Consider the following 17,725-nt stretch of genomic DNA (forward strand, 5'->3'; position numbering starts at 1 on the left):
CACTGTGTTGAACCACAAGAATTAATCTGGTAACTTCAACTACAGGCGGACAAAGTCAACAAGTGTTTAATTCATTTCAGAGAATTGATTATCCATAAAATTGATCACAGGCACATTTCCAGTTCCTCCTCTCATAATACAACCAGGCAGCTCTAGGACCCAAACTCCTCAGTAGTTTCTCAGCCCATAGTCTGTTTTAGGGTGATTTTCAAGCATTAACACTACAGAATTGCCTTACTTCTAGGAATCAAGTAAGTACATTGCAAGCAAGGGATTTATTTCAAATCTTAGACTTTGTGCTGAGGGAGGGTGCTATTCAGCACGTGCATAGCCTGCAGGTTTTGGAAGAGGTCTCTGTATGTAAGTGTCAGAAAGCAGTCTCAAAGAAAGCATTATTCCTCTTTGGGAGTTGTTTTCGTAGACCATTCAGTTTACTACAATAACTGTTCAAGGTTAAGCAAGCACAAGTGCTGATGTAGGTTGGCAAAATTCAATAACATGTAAGAAATTGCTGCCTTTCCCTTTTGAAACTATCATGCAAAAGACAGAGGTATGGAAAGGAGCCGTGCTCTATGCATTAAGCATCCTTGCCCTGTGTCATTAGTACCTATTCTGCAGGCAGATAGATTGCTTTTAATATGTGGCCTTGTGTTATCATTTCTTTTTGATTACAATTCCTAGGCAGCAAGCATACAGCACAGTTTTCAAGATGCATGTGCATGGTCAGTACATATTTTTTTTATCTCCCTAATGTGCCCAGGACTCACAAACAGCAAGGTGAAAACATCAGCACAAACCATCACTCAGGAATGAAACTGAGAAGCAAATGACACTGTCCTAACTGAGGACAATGGCAAATCTCCCATTAACTCAAATGAGAGTAGAAAACATACCTCTACATAGGTTTTATTATTACAAAATGTCCTCTCCTTTTTCTTCAGACCCCTTCACAAAATACCATCAAATGAGGTTGTATGTAATACAGTTATGCAAATACCAAATGAACTCTATTTCCTTTGGAAATTTCTTTTCCTCATCTTGAAAATTGCTAACGGGATGAACATATTTAAAAACAAAAGTACCTGTAGTCCCTGTTAAATAAAGGAAACCAAAGCCCATTCATGTGATGAACATTTGTTTCACATTTGTGAGATCATTATCCAGGGACACAGATACCTCTTGCCCTGAGCAGGAAGGGGGACAGGAGGGTGATCACTGCTTTGAACCGTAGAGCACAGGAATGAAACAGTAAAGAAAATCCATATAGTTTTTGACAGGTTGGGTTTCCTCTGGGATTCAGCTGAGCAGCAAGGCTGGGCCTCATTGTTGCACTGGTGCTGTTCATTTCTCTTGCTTGTCTATGTACTGTGATGAATTCGTGAATGTGAGGCAGGGAATCAGGCAAGGGATCTGTGGCAGAGGTGGAGAAGCATAATGCTTCTCTCTAGAAGAGTGAATGGTCCCTTCCTGGGATGGATGTGCAGTTCTGTCCACTGAGCTTCAAGAAAGAAGGTGAAGTAAATTATGGGATCAGATGCGGAGAAAGGCTTTGGCTGCTCAGGAGAATAGGCAGTCTCTACCAAGAGAGATGTAGGGCAGCAAAGCAAAAGGTGATAATTTCTCTCCCCCTTCCTGCTGAGGAGGAGAGTGATCAAGCAGGTTCAGTGGGCACCTGGAATCCAACCAGGGTCAACCCACTACAATGCTTTGCCTGTAACATAGCACAGATTCATTCAACCTGGAAAAATAAATCTTATAAAACCAAATCACATTTTTTGTAAGCAATTACATTTCATACCAAATAAAGGATGAAGTCTGGGGGAGTTGTATGATAGCTTTTGAAAGGCAACTTTTGAAAACAAAAATGATTTGTCAGTGTTGTGACTTTATTAATATAAGAAGGGGGGATAAAGTTGCCAAGCAGATACATGGAAAAGTTTCATCCCATTTTGAAGTCTTTAGTTACAGTTTGACTTTATTTGATACAGTAATTTTTTTATTGTTTGGCTGGCTCACATTGATATCCTTTTTTAATCCATTTATTTGCAATAATATGCTGATGAATCAGTTTTAGCAGTGGAACCAATTAATTCTTCGTTATATGTATTGACTTAGATTTTTTCTAATCTCTTCTGTCTGTCAGAGATGGCAGTGCTGGACTTCCCTGCCTAAGCAATAATGACTAAGCATTGCAGAATCTATTTCTGCTGCTCCTCTGAAACAGTTCTGTGTGGTCATTGCAAAAATCCCAGCATTTGCAAACACAAATTAAGTATATTATAGCCTTGCTACCTGGCTTCCATTCTTCAAATGACCCCTGGTGCCCACAAGTGGGGATTCTAGCATAAGGTATCACTTGGAGTTTGCAGATTTCCCAGCTGATTTTGCTCATTAACACATGGCAGGATGGTAGCTATGATCAGAAATTATCTGTAATTACAGTGGACATGGTCTACTTGTATTGTGTGTAGTCAGGTTTGGTAAATAAAATTAATAGGGGAGGTTTTGAAATTCCTAACATTCAAATGGGATTACTTACCACCCAGATCGTGTTTTATAGTTACTGTTTGCTGGCACTTAAAACCTTTTGAAACCTGAAACAATTTCCTAATAAAAGGAACAAATTGACAAACCAAGCTAAAGGCTTATGCTTATGAATGTAGCAACCTTTATGCAAAGGCCTTTAGTGAAAACTCCTGCAAGTGTGTGCTATATTGAATCAGTATACATCAGAAATAATCAGGAACACTCATTTGTAACAAGCTTTGGGTTAAACCCTTTACATGTAAACCACTTCTATTTAAACTCATTATTTATGGTAAGCATGGCCACACTCTTCATGCATTTTGCATATTCAGTTTTCAAGCCAAAATACAGGAGCTGCATTAGCTTCAGTCATCCCAGCAGGTAATCAGCCTCCTGCAATATCAAACCTTATGTCACCAACAGTAATAGGCTGAAATAGTCAGAGCCTCATAAGGACTGTGCCTGCCCAGTTCCTATTAAAATTAATGGGCACTGGGCATCCATTCCCTCTAGGCAGCTTGGAAAATACCAGCCAAAATGTAGTTGTAAGTATTAACCTTTAGAAAGTTAGTGTTGGCAGACTCCTACTGCTCTGTACCACTCTCCAAAATCAGTAGCTCTGATGAGGCATGAGAGCCTCAGTTTGATGGGACCATGTCCTTAGAGGCTGCTGGTGGGGAGCAGCTGGGAGCAATTCACACCTTCAGGCTGTTTTGGCTGGGCACAGAAGGCAAATTGTGAGGTTGCTCTTCCACTTGTACCAGGAACAGCCTGAACTGAGTGTGAAGGGTTCCCCCCTGCCCTGGTTTTCAGAGCTGAGGAAGCCAGTCCCATAAAGGTCAGTAGAGGTGGTGTGAAAGACTCTAAGTATGATGGAATACAGAAGTCTGGGGCAAAAATGCCAAAGATATTACAGAATAACTGTTAAAATAAACATATTTGGTATAGGAAAAAACCTGACTGTGAATGTTTTCATGTATTAAGCCCTGTCAGGAACTTCTGCTGTGCTGATTTAACTTTCTTTAATTAGTGTTTTTTTTTCCCTTTCCTGTCTATATTTGCAAAGAAAAATAGTCTTGCATTTGAAAAGAAATAGAGGATTAGAATAATTTATTATTGGATTACTATTAAACCAGTAGAAATAGCTATAGGAATTCATGCTTATAAACAATCTCCAGGTCTAGCCCATACAGATGATGACCTGTGAGGAAGCAGTGTTACAGGAATAAATTGGCTGTGGTTTAGACTGAATGATTTCAACCCAACTAGTAAATTCTTAGTAGTGCGTGTCTGAAATATTAACACAGTATTTGGAGAGCAAACTCTCCCCTTTTAAAGTCTTTTCACCAAATACTTCTAAAATAACCAAAGTGTAATCAACACACTCAGCTAACAGATTGTTCATGGACGCAAAATACATTCCTAAATCAAATAAATTGCTAACTGTGAAGCATTTGCTAGGCTCTGCTTTACATAGCATGAGATAAGAAGCAAATACAACATACTGGTCTCTATTACTGAATGCTGCTGAAAATGCAAAGCTATAAATATGCTCTTTCAATTTCAACAGTGCATCATTAGTAGGAATCCTGCAAGGACCACCTGGATCTTAATGACCTGTTACACTGCAGCTTCACCACCACTGTGAGTGCCAGCTCTGTTTTTTTTGGTGGAAACCTGTGCCATTTTAGGAAGTAGTAATTGTATTTTGCTGCATTTTCCTGCATTTTTATTCTGCTGTTCTTATTTTTACTTTCTCTTTCTAAGTATGACTGTCTAATAATCATGGACCTGGATGAAATGTGTATCCAGATACATTAGCAGTGCTGGCAGACCTCAGAAGGAGCAAAAGGGCCTGCCACAGCCCTTCCTGGCTCTGCTGAGTCTGCATGTTCTGAGCAGAATTATGGGCAAGGCTTACTGCAGTATCCCTATGCTCAGCGTATGGATGGTGTGCTTGTTCTGCTAGCTTTTCCTGAAATAGTAGGACTTGCTAAATGTAACCTTCTGTAGAATACAAATCAGCTATGATAGTGTGGTGTCCTGCTCGTACAACGAGTTTTGGTTATGTCTACCTTTGTATTTGCTCACTTTGTGGCATACTGCGATATGTCGAGGAATGTAGATGCCTCTGCTTCCTACCACATTTTTTCAGCTAAAAAGGACAGGTGCCTGGAATTATTACAGTATGGGTTTTGCTTGTTTTTTCACCAAGGAAACGACGCTGCAGTTGAGAGGTGGTTGCCAGGAGTTTTGCAGAGTCCAAGGGGGCTATACTTGCACTCCGAAGTCTAACAAAAACCTCCACAACCTACTAGTTTATGCTGCAAAACAAGGCAGGCATCCAGCAAGGGCAAGAACACAGGCTATGTGTAGTGGAAAAAAGAAAACTTGGGCTGTGGGCAACACAGGAGTGATGAGAGGTTACACTGCAGAGTGGGAACAGATTTACTGTGTTAGGTAATGCTGGATACAGTAAATAACCTCAAACATTTGGAATGGTTTTTATTTCTTAGAAACCTCAAAGAATGTGCAGTAACTGAATAGATTAATGATGTACACTATTCAGATTGCTGTTACTGTGTCTATAAAGGATATGATAAAAATACATAGCATGGGAGGCAGAGAGAGAGCAGACCCACAGCTCCTGTTCCACTCTCAGTCTGGGGAAACCATGACATAAAAGGAGATATTGCTACAGCCTGTTTTCCATTCCCATCCAAAAACACTCCTCCTTCCAATTTCTCTTTGGTGTCAAAATAAATGAAAATGTTTCATAGTGATTAATGGTGTGCTGGCTTCACAGTGAATGCTGGTGGGGATACAGCCCATCAGTGGAGAGGATATTTTCAGAAAACCTCATCGTATTTTGTTTTCACTTTATGCTGACATGTTGAATTTTGGCAAAAAAAAGTGATGAAATTCAACCAGTTACATAAGCATCCATGTGTGCACATAGACACACATGGGGGAGGAGAACCACTTGGAGATGCTGCTCCTGGAAGGAGACACCTCTCAGGAGAAATGCTTCATTGCTTGACACATGCTGGACTTTGGTTGCTGTTTGCTCTTGGTTTGTCCTCTTCAAGGATTATGTTTGCAAGGCAGGACTGTGGGAGCATCCCTGTGGTCCTTAAGACCACTCAGTGTTTCATGGCACTGTAGGAAGGGGCAGCACCTAGGAGGCAGGTTGATGGAAGATGAAGGCTTACCTGCCCCTAACCCTACCTCTGTGCATATTGTTATGTGCCATCTTTGAGGACAAAAAGCAGTGTCAGATGCCACAGCATCCCAGTTTTCTTTAGGAGATTGGCTTAGTTATTTAAAAAGTGCTTTCAAGGTTTTGAGAAGAAGACTAAAACAACCTGCACCCTAATTCAGATCAACTCAAAATATCATCTAGGTTTTGATAGAGCTTGTTATACATGAAGCCTATATGGTATTTATTCACCTAGAGACCTTAACTATTATGTACAGAAAAGAATGACTACAGCATAATATTGTTTCTTTCACTACCATTGATCTTTAGTTTCCTGCTTCAATTTTGCTGTGTAAAATAAGAGTGGGTTTTGTACTGCTGTGTATGTGAGATGTTTAAAACTTGCTTGAGATTTTGATTTCCAGAGGCTTCTGTATGGCTGAGATTGTAGCTTATCTAATATTTTGACACAGCCTAAACTCTGTGTTGTAAAAAGTCGATTTAGTTTCAAGCTGTTGTTTTCACCACTGCAGTGAATAATTCAATTTTTAATTATTTTAGATAGTATTTTATTAACTTTATGTATTATTTACTTAAAATTTAGTTGTGTGTCATTATCACAATTTTAGTGGAAGGGACACTGGAGGAACCAAACCTTGCTGGAATAGATTGTTATCCAGTGTAATGTATTGATCAGGTCAAGCAGTAAATTAACAGGAGCAGAACACCATTAAATTTTGAACTTAATTGCCTTCTACTCTTAATTTCTATTGGATATAATCAATAGGTGCCAGAGGAAAGTTAAAAGAGTTATTTAGCAAACTGCTATTTCCTGTGGCATAATGGAAAACTACTGTTTCATCTTCTAGTTGATGCAAATAATGTGCAGTTCAAGCGTGGTCACTTAAGCATTTTATCAGACTCACTTTTAGTTTTGTCTTGATTAATCTTCATCCCTTCCAGAAAGAAATGTCATTTAGTGACGCAGGCTGTTCTAGTTTAGCTGTGCCTTTGGTCACTGAACTTACACTGGTGTTACAGCAAAAATTCCCTTTCCCTCCAGGATCTCTCCAGCCTGTATTCCTCCAGCAATGCACACATAGAGTGTCTTCAGAGGGATATTCTGAGGCCAGTAACTTTTAATATGATTTCCTTTTCCAACTAAAGACCATAGTCTTGGTCTTGACTTTTCTTCTTGGTTCTTCTGCTAGCTTTTTTGGGCAAGTTGCTCACTTTCTTATTTTCCATTCCTGCAGAATACTAATCAATTGCCTCCACCAAGCTCTGGTATCAAGCTGATGAAGTCTCTTCTAGGACTTCCTGTGCTGGCAACACATCCTGTTCTGTTCTCCAGCCTACTGTTCAGTTTGTTACTTATTGTGTCTCATGTTTCCCTCTACAGTAATATCTTTACTTGCTGTTTAAGTATTGTTTATCCTGCTGTAATCTAAAACCAGTTCCTTATAAATCAATATCTCAGTGCTGTTATTATTTTTACACCTCTTTGAACACCCTTCCCATTACCTAGTCTTCTGCTAATAAAATGCTGCAAAGAAAACACCATATTTCAGATGGGCCTCTGCCAAAGCTGTATGCCCAGTATCACTGCCCTGTCGAATCACAGGGACATTAAAAAGCCATGGAATAGAGGATAGACATCTGATGTAAATCAGAGTGTTATTGCAAACTTTGGTGGGCCTTGGAAGCCATATTACTGAAACAGCACATAGAGTAAAACAGGCTAAGGTAATCATACCTCATATTTCACAATAGTGTTAGTTCTGTGCCAGTGGTGCTATTCCATATTTATAGCTTTATATTGGCATAAGGCAATTTACATTCAAGCTAATGGGAGTTTTCCAGGAGTGTTGATTCAAGTTCTTCAAGTTCTTGATGAGAAATGAGTATAGCTCCTTTTGCACATCTTTACAGCAGAAATAGCAGTTAGAGAAGAGTCTACTTGAGGTTTTATGAAGTGGTGCATAATGAAGCACCAAATGGACAGACCTTCATAGAAGTCTAATTTTCTAAGACATCTGACCTATGCTCCCCCTGAAAACCAAATATCTTCAGGGAGTGGCAAGTTACCCACCTCAAAATAGAGTTAACACATTCAGTGAGTCTTGCTCTGAAATCTTGACCTACATCTGTCCACAGTTCTCTCCATTATGAAATGTGGATTACAGGTATTTTACTGTGAGCACACTTGATTTTATTCAGGTCCAGTTTATTTGGAGAAAACATTGCTTGCTGTCTATGCAAATTCAGAAACTGCCATCATCAAAAGAGCTGAATATGGATTTACCTCTTTGACAGTTATTCCTTGTCACATTATTTTGGTTAACAGGGAATTCATCACAGGGGAGAAGAAAAAATAAAGCCTCTTGACAGTTACAAGGAATTAACGGTGCTTACAATAATATATTTTCCAAGGGAAGGCTAGAGGGCAGGGTTTGACAGAAGAGAAGCTGTTCCACATACAGGGACATCCTGTGACCATCATTAGCCTGGATTTTACCTTTATAGAGGGAAGACTTGTTCATCTGCGTTACTAGCATGAATTGTGCAAGGCTTTGCAGTCCCAGCTCACAGGAGAGGCTGAAATCCTCCTGTTCTGATCATCCTACCTGTGCCCACCACACCACTGTGCCTTGTATTTTGAGGAGACAGAAGAGTTAGTGTTGTGCCTATGGTGTATTTAGGGAACTGAATCAGAAAGCCCAGGTGCCCATGGAAGCCTATGGCCAAAAGGGAAATTGGACATGGAGCTAATTGAGTATTCTGGCCAGAGTGGTGTTGGCAATTATAATAGTATTTCCCATGGTGAAAGCTTCTGCTTGTGTTTCACACTTCTGCCAAGAAAAGGATAAAAGGAGATTTTTCTCTATGTCACTGAGGAGAATCCCCTTTTCATCCAGATGAATTATGCTGTCTTCAAGACGCCAGATTAATCTGTCTGTGATATCCCTTGTGTATTGTTTCTAGACTAACACATATCTGTGTTTGTTCTTTCGTGATCAAATAAAAAGCTAACTCACATGTTAGTCCTTTTCTGCTACCACTGCCATGAAAAAATCTACAGAAACTGTTCAGTCCAGCTGAAGAAGAGAGGTACAAATAGACTGCTCACTATGCAACCAAAGATTTACTGTGCACTGGGATAAAGTTTCACCTTGAGTTGCCTCATAAGAAGCCCCTGGAGGAGATGCTTTAAGCATTTGACACAGTTCCCTGAAAGGGCAGCAAAGAGAAGCAGATTAGATGACATTTTGATGTTGTGTCCAATCCTCTCTTGAACCTTCTCTGGCTTCTTCTGAGTGTTAAAAGGGAAGTAGCCACCCACACCATGCAGCATCCCAGGTCCATTCCAAAATTCTACATGAGATCCCCATGCAGTGGTGGATCCCCAGCTGTTTTGGGGTTAGATGGGGCTAGTAAGTCAACATTTATGTTAAGGTTGATGATGGGTATAGTTTGTTTCAGTTGAAGCTTGTTGTTTGACTTGCTGTCATGAAAACCTTGTGATCTATAGATTATTGCATTATAGGTATGCACAGTAGGAAAGGCAGACAAGGTAGGAACTCCAAGACACATATGAATTAGGATTAAATGGAGCAAGCTAATTCTCAATCAGATCCAGTCACCATTAAAATGAAGAAGATAGAAAGAGACAGAATCAAAATTAGTGAGATAACAGATTGCATTTCTGGTTAGGCAGAAGACCTGTATTACGAAATGCTGGTGAATTTAATGTTCAATTCTATCCTTATTTGTCATGCACATTGTAAAGCGTATTTGCAGTCATCACCTTCTAGTTTAATCAGGGCAGTGAGCTTTTGTTTTTCTTAGAGTACTTTACGTTTTATAGCTTAGAGCCTTGGCAGAAGTCCATCTATGGTGAAGATTCACATTGGTGTTAGGCTGGGGACTGCAATTGTTGCTGTTCTGTCTGCAGTCTGCTGTGTTTGTGAAAGGATCAGGATTTGAGCTCTGAGGGTTTTCTCATGATCTGTAAATCCAGAAGTGCACCAGTTTTATCCCTAGAAAATCATCCATTGCTTACAACTCACTTTCCTGAGAAATAATCAGACAAGACATACTGTAAAGCAGGCTTATTTTGTTCATGCTAGAATATAGTATATGCTGGATATGGTATAAGAAATTATACTAGAAGGTAACTCTAGTTATGACCCAAAAAACCCCACCACATAACAACAAACCCACATTCCCCCCAAAATTAGGGACAAAAATCAACCAAACAAACAAAAAAACCCAACCCCAGCTCTTTGGAGGCTTTTCAAGATAGTTCTGGGACTTTCAGATAAAGATAATATATTCTTTGCATAAGTGCTCAAAACGAATGTGTTGGCTCTATGCATAAACTGTTTTCAACTCTGTCTTGTCATTCAGTCTACAGAGTGTTTCAGTGGCACCTTGGTGGAGTTTCTCAAAACACTGGTGCTGGCAGATATAAGATGGACTGATTCAGCTGAAGGGCTGCCAAAAGGAAGCTTTACTATCAGTTTCCTGACCAGCAGAACTAACAAATTATGGCTGCAGGAAAACTGTATAACATGCTGCAAGTGAAATTTCTTTTGCTGCATCACTGGATATAAAATGGGGGAGTCAAATGCTGCCACTTATATGCACACATCTTCCAACAGTTTCAGCAAAATCAGATTTCGAGATCTTTGTCCTGAATGATAAGCAAGTGCATTTGATAAAAATACACTCAACATCCCTATAAATAACAATTTCTCTTTTTGCCTTTGCAGACCATGATCAGGTTTTTCTTCACTTCCTCATTCCTTATCCTTCATCTACCCACAGAACCATAACAGCATGAATGTAAAAATGCATAAAAATTTCAGCCTTCCAATTTAAATGTCAACTCTTCAATCTTATTGCAGTACATTTCAACCCTCTTTTGCATGTGGTATGGTTGACTCCTTACAATTCTAGTTGTCTTTAAAATGACAGAAGATGCATCTGTGGCCCTTTCTGGTAGTCCCATTTGTTACTCTGTCCTTGCAGAACAAAAATGTAATGCAGCATGCTATGCTGAGAGATCAGTCACAGACAGTCCCTTAAGGATATTAGTTATATTGTCTTTCTGAAGCTGATCAGACTCACCTTTGCTTCACTAGAGTTTAGCAAGACCTCACTGAAATGCTGCTGAGATTTAGCTTCGCTGTGGTATAACAAGGCATCTCTGCACGGCAAGATGATGTTGCAAAGGTGTGTCCCTATTGCCCATGTTTTTCAGTGCCCTGAAAAAAAGAAAATATGGCAAAGAAATATAGATATGTGTGTGTGTGTATATATGTAATCTATTTCACAGCTTTCTGGTTGTCTAGGTTTTCTTTTTTTCCTCCCATCCTGTATAGTTTCCTCAGGCATATATCAAGAGGAGCTGTTTGCAGTCATGCTGAGTGATGATTTGGTGGGGTGTTGCAGACTGTTGAAGAAAGACTCAGAACTCACACACAGCTGCACTAATGAAGTTGCAGGCATAGCCTGCTCCTCTCTTCTCTTCCACGACAGCACAAACTAGTATTTAGGATCTCGCTTGCAAAGACTGAGGGCGTCCAGTGAGTCCTCTAAATTCTGCATGTGGACACCTAAATTACTTGCCCTCAGTGTTTTTTTAAATTAAAAATTACAATTTAAAACAAAAAGCACTAGCAGCTGTACCATTTGTTTTCTCAGAGTCATTCCATTTGAAAGTAATAGCAAATGCAATTACTTAAATAAGTTTACATAACTCGTTACCTTTTGAAGAATTTCCTTCCAAACAGTAATAATAAATGTGCATGTGTACACTGAGAGCTCTCTCGGGTCAGACTTTTTATTTGAAAAACCTTATTTTTATAGCTATATAAAATGTTACAGCCATTCCTAAAGAATTCGTGAGTGCCTTTTTATTTGAGAGCCCACAGAAAGTAGAAGGGAATTTGCCACAAACTTCTCTCTCAGACAAAGAGAATACAAATGCAACGCAGTGTTTCCCCTGAAGGATAATGGATATTTTCACCATTTCTGCCCTCGTCCTTCAGAGCAGCTTGTACAATCCATAGTGACCCAGGGACAAGAAGGTACTTTCCCTTCCACGTTGGTGGGGTTTTACTGTGCCAAGGTAGGGCTTGGAAACTGCTTTGAGATCCTTGCAGTGGAGGTGTTAAAAAAGACATGGGAACCTGCTGTGGTGTGATGATGCACCGACTTTGCTGCAGTGTAATCCTCCTTGTTACTACAAAAGCCTTTGGAGGTCAAAGGCTGTCCTAGTTTGACTATTTCTGCTTTTTAATGAATGAATGCTGACACTGAATAATTCAATAATGTTAAAATACAAAATCTTGAAGCACATCAGCCACTAAAACCACTTCTTTGTGGAAGACATTCTGCATTTCCCTGGCCAGGACTGGTGCACCCTGTGAGGCAGAGCTGGAAAGTCTCCCCATGAGCTTCTGGTATAAAAATGAAGTCTTTAATGCTCCCTGGCCATGAATTGAGCCCCTGAGTGCACAGTGACTGAATATTCATTTTGTCCTTTCTTCAAAAAAATACTTAGAATTTAAAGTACAAGAATAGCTCCATTCATGAGCTGCAATGTGAGACAAGACTCTGTCACCAGAGCCGTATCTACATTTCTTAATAAGAAGCGAACAAAGCTGATGTATTACAGCGTATAAAAATAATGAAAAAAGAAATCCAGAGAGAGAAATTACCTTTTTGTCATGAAGTGACGTGGGTTGATTATAAGCATACACATTATTTCTCATTGTTGTTCACTTCATTGTGCAGTCTGGGAGAATAAGGAAGCCATGCGCACCAGTGTGGCTGGATGATATTAAGGTTTCAACATTTGGAGCAACAGATACTTAGGGTAAAACTTTCCCCAGATTTGAGCTGAACTATTCAGCACACACTTAGCTGTCATTAATCTTACATGCAGAGCCAGGCTTCTCATATTTCAAAATCTTTGGAGAGGCAGCTTTTTAATCTATATTTGGTTCTTCTTTTTTCCCCCTCTGAGATTGGTTTCTCTTTGCATATAATGCTGTACTAGTTTCAATTTGAACAGAACCCTGAAATAAAATAGTTGAATATGAAACCTTGGCAGAGAGAAAGGAAACAATTATCTTGAAATTCTTTTTCTTTTTTTTGAGGCATTTTAACTTCTGTTTCAAGAAATGTATTATCTTAATCACAACGAGGGCGTATACTCCTGGATGGGGCATAAATTCAATTAATCTCAATAATAATTCTCAAAGAAACTCATTTCAATATAATGCAACACCCTCAAGTATCTAAATTACATCAGCTGAAGGTGGTTAAGAAGAGAAACAGAAGCTGCCCAGCAGCTCCTGGTGGTCAGGTCTACCGCTGCCTCACCAGCTCTGGCAAAAGGCAGATCTACTCCTGCAAGCCTGGACAAAAAAATTAAGGAAAAAGATGAGGAAAGGAAAATGCCAGGGAAAACTAGGAAAAAGGCAGGATGTCTGTGAGGGCAGCAAGTAGCAGGCGTATATGGTCTAAGTTTATTCTCAAAAATATATGAACAGCTGCAGGTTATGAAGTATTTCCATCAGAAGTTTCTGGTGGCCAAGAGCAAAACTTTTAAGTGGTTTGCATATCTCTCTGTGCTCTTGAGATAATGATATAGCTGTCAGTTCCTTATTTTGTAGGTCATTTGTGCAGCTCATCTTCTAAAACCTCTCTGCTAATACTCAAGAAGGATATTGCTAGAATCCCAAGCTCTTTGCCATTTTGCAGAGTTGAATCTGGACACGTAACATTACAAATTCAGCAACGTGTGCTGCCAGACAGCATTGGGAATGGAGTGGGAACTGACTGTTTAGACTCGTGTGTATGTGTATATCTGCAAGTCATGCATAAACTACTCAAATGCAGATGTGTAAATTTTACCATTAAGTGTTTGCATTTCTTTGTTTCACCATTTCTTTTTATTTTCCTTAGTTTAGCATGGATTATCTCTGTAAGTCTGGCCACTAGTCAATTACTCAATTCCTTTTCAAAGGAAATAAAAAGAAAGATTACAAAATTTATGAGACTAGCATAAATCACAATATCTTCCCCACCTGAGAATCTGACTCTCTAAAGGTAGTTACTTTCTTCTTTATAAAGGTAATTATTCTATTAAAATTAATAATAAAATGAATACTGCTGTGACTGAATTACACGGGATAAGCGTGAAATACTGTGATCTGTTCTGCTATGAATTAGTAATTATAGTGTGCTCAGTTAAATTTGCATACTTTCCTCTCCTTCCCTGCTATCCACCTTGGTTTAGTTGCTAAAGCTCTCTGCAGGGTTGGAGCTGGAGATTGCTAGTGGTTTATGCAAAGAGGAACTGTTTGCAGAATATAATACCCCTGAGTTTTAAGGTAGCAGAAGTTACAAGAAAAGCATGGTTTTGTTTGTTATTTGAAATATCTGTGATCATCTGTCTAATGTGCTGTGTTTATATAAATGAGGTGAGGAAAAAAAAGAGGGGAAAATATCTGTCTCCTTTCCACCTGTTATTTCTTTGAGAAAAATTTGGCTTTATGATATGACTTTGAGTTCACACTGCCTGAAGCAGTGAAAGTAGTTGGTATCTCAAAGGGACAGCGCTCAGCATAGGGGAGATCCAGTACTCATTCAGGAGCTCATGGACCAGCAATAACTTCTGCTTCAGAAAAAGCTGCCTGCATCTTTTTGCACTTAGGTGGTTCATGGGAAGTTTAGTTAACCTTGAAGAGGATAAATGATAGTGGGGTGAAAGGCAACCTTTCCCACACACATATTGAGAAGCATGCCTCGAGCCACAGAAATTACTTATTAACTAGAGGAAGTCAGGAAACAATGCATTTTCAGTGCTGTATGGATGAAGGGCAGAAGTCAAGTGTGAGGCAGGCTAGTTTCTGAGGATGAGAGTGAGCCTGCCCAGCAGTAGCAGGTAGATTTTGCCCTGAAGCCTGTACAACCCTACTATGCCTGGGTACATGCTTAGCTCAGCAAGGTGGGCTTATCACCTCAGCACAAGCTAAATACCCCTCAGTCTGATAGAAATGGATATATGGGTGGAAACTGAAATAGTAGCCTGAATCTAACATCCTTCAAGTGTCCTATGAGAGCCATGTGTTCAACTTGGCTTCAGAGGCAGAGGAAGGAAATAACTGCTGCCCAGACAGCCTGGGAGAGCCCTAACTGGATGGATTCATGTGAAGTAATGGCTTTCTTAATATAATTTTATTGTTATTAACCATATTAGGATGGTCACAGGCTGGTTTAGATAGCTTATGCTTGATTAAATAATAACCTGCTCTAAATGATAAATGCAAACTTGTCAAATGTATGAAAACCTGTTTTAACTTTCCTGGAATAGCACACAGCCACAATCCCCTTCCTAGGGATTGATGTGCCTATAATTTCCTGGATCTTCCTTGGAGCCCTTGACATCTCTGGCCACTTCTAACTTTATAGAAGGTTGTGCTTTTTTCCTTCCTAAAATAGCCTGTACAGTGCATAGCTTAACAAGCTCAACAGAAGCACGTTTTCACCCTAGGAAGGCAACCTTATACAACTTGGAAAAAGGTCATGTAAACTTTATATCCAAGCCATTATTTTTAATTCATGTGGTCTATCCATGTTTCCTAGCACCTGAACAGTCCTTCCTGCAAATTGCATTCTTTTGTGAATATAAACAGTTTATTAAAACTCCTCTATTAATTATTTAAATGAGTTTATAAATATTTGAGGAAGTCTATGCAAAACGCACTCATAATAAATTATCGTTTTCTACCTCAAGTTAAATTACAAAACTCTGAAGACTACCTTCTGTAACAAAGCCATTTCTGCTGCCTGTTATCACAAGGGACAGAACATTATATCTAGGAAGCAGATATAATAAAAATCAACACCTAAAGTTTAAAGTGAAATAACAACATTTTTGTCTTAGAGGGTTGGTACTAAATGTGATACACGATCAAGTACGTGACATTCAGTTACCCATGATTAGTGTCTTATGAGAGGAGCCATCAGTTTGACTTTGAGATCACAGGTGTGGAGACTGAATTAATAAGCAGAAGGGACAGAGGTACAGAGAAGACTCCTGGAGCAAGTGCAAGAAGGAATCACTCACCCAGATCGATTGATTAAATGAGAAGTCAGATACTGCAAGTGGTACTGGCAAGAATATCAATCCTACAACTCTATGGAAGATCAGGTTCAATAATGCAAGAGGATTTCTTATATGTGAAGGTAGGCAAAACTCAAAATTAAATAAAAAATGGCAGAAACAGGATAGCAAAAACTTATCCAGATAAACATTCCTGGAAATTCTTTTCCAGATGGGAGGAAGTTTCTGCTTTGGAGTACTTAGTTTTTCAGCGTTGGTTGCTAAGGTAAAGATTCACTTTGTAGACATTTCCATCTTTTGAGTCTCAGTGCTTATGGTAATGTCTGCCTGTCAAGGACATTGAACATTATAAATGGCAGGTGCCAATCAGGACTGAAATGTGTCTGCACAATTTGGGTTATGGATAATTAAACTGATTAAACAGGAAGAGATGTCCAGTGATCATCCCCTTCACTATGTGCTTCTTTCTTAACTGTCCTGTGTTCAAGGAGCCTCTTGTGGATACATGAATTTCTGGAGAACTTGTTAAAATCTGTTCGTGGTCATACAAAATAGACCAAATGCAAAGCCTCAAGCTGTGAACTCCTAATGGCTGGTAAAAAAGAAGCACTAGTAAAGATGAACTCACCTATAAGAGTAATGACAGTTCAGATTAGCTCCACAAATCCAGCCTTTACAGTTTTCCCAACTGCTTCTCTTCATCAATCATCTCTTCCATTGGCGATCCCTGCTAAAGCAGAAAATCAGAAGTCTTACTAGCCTGAGGATTGCAACTTAAAGTCCATAATTAGGCAATTCACTAGCCAGTTTTCTTCCCTGTATGATTTACTTTTAACTATCAGTTATTTGTGGAGGTGACTATTTAGAAAGAAAACCCAGCTATTTCAATCTTGTGTTGTTTTAAAATGCTTTAAAAAGATGAAAAAGGAGTGTTACCGAATTTCATCTAAAACAACTTCTGCTTCAGTTTGCTAGTAACTATAGCAATTCTCAGTACCTTTGTTTAGCTATTCGTCTTTGGATGGTTTTTGCTTGCATACACTTTGCAACTGGCAGAGTTGAACATACTCAGCAAAGCATTTTAAACTAATTCATGCTCAGATTTGTGAAAGAATGTGTGCTGGGCATGCTCAAGTTCCATTTACATTCATTTTGCATGAGCATTAATGAGATCAAGTAGAACAAGGACAGATGTTTATGAAAAATAAAATGTTAAACTCCTATTTGTTGTGATGAGAATAGAGCTTACAGCTTCATAGCTAAGAATCATCTGAGCGTGCATGAGATTCCTGGAGTATCTGGAGTCTAAGACTCACAGCTCTTCCCATCTGGTTATTTTTCAAGAGCACATCTTCTGCATTACATAGCAATAATGATCCTTGCATAAATTCAGGATTATTCACTCTAAGGACAACAGAGTAAGGTCATTGCATAAATTATTCGTAGCAAAGACTTACCTAGAAGGCTATCCAGGGACTCCTCCAATGTAAAAAAAGTGGGGGAGAAACCACTGCAAATGGTAGGGATTTTTCATCTTTTAAAATAATACAACTCAGGGTTAAATTGAATGGAGGCCAAAAGACATGAGCTGTGCCAATACCAATACGGCCATGAAATTTCAAGTACCCATTAACAGACTTCTCAGCTCTGTAAAATGTTTCAGAGTAAATAAGCATTCTGATCACTGAAGGAAAACATAATTTCAAAGAAAAGCTTGTCAGTTAAGGTCAGTTTAATATCCACTCATGAATTTCACATTTTTAAGTCTTGCTGATAAGCTTTTATAATTGAGATACTTCTCTTATTCCATGCATATTGAAGCAGTAATTAAGCTATGATACGAGATACAAAGTATT

At 39.1% G+C, this 17,725-nt stretch overlaps 1 protein-coding gene and 1 long non-coding RNA gene across 2 annotated transcripts in view; one reads left to right on the forward strand and one right to left on the reverse strand.

Moving 5' to 3' along the window:
* The window catches only part of TAFA1 (TAFA chemokine like family member 1), a 214,028-nt gene that overhangs the window by 179,439 nt on the left and 16,864 nt on the right, over window positions 1–17,725 (forward strand). The gene's annotated exons all lie outside the window — the stretch shown is intronic.
* On the reverse strand, window positions 862–17,337 carry LOC115946562 (uncharacterized). The gene is made up of 3 exons (XR_004080617.2): window positions 16,498–17,337; window positions 10,859–10,995; window positions 862–1,498 (listed from the first exon to the last, which is right to left on the reverse strand). It is a non-coding gene; the product is annotated as an uncharacterized lncRNA (long non-coding RNA).

Source organism: Melopsittacus undulatus, chromosome 9 (genome assembly GCF_012275295.1).
Source record: "Melopsittacus undulatus isolate bMelUnd1 chromosome 9, bMelUnd1.mat.Z, whole genome shotgun sequence".
NCBI lineage: Eukaryota > Metazoa > Chordata > Aves > Psittaciformes > Psittaculidae > Melopsittacus > Melopsittacus undulatus.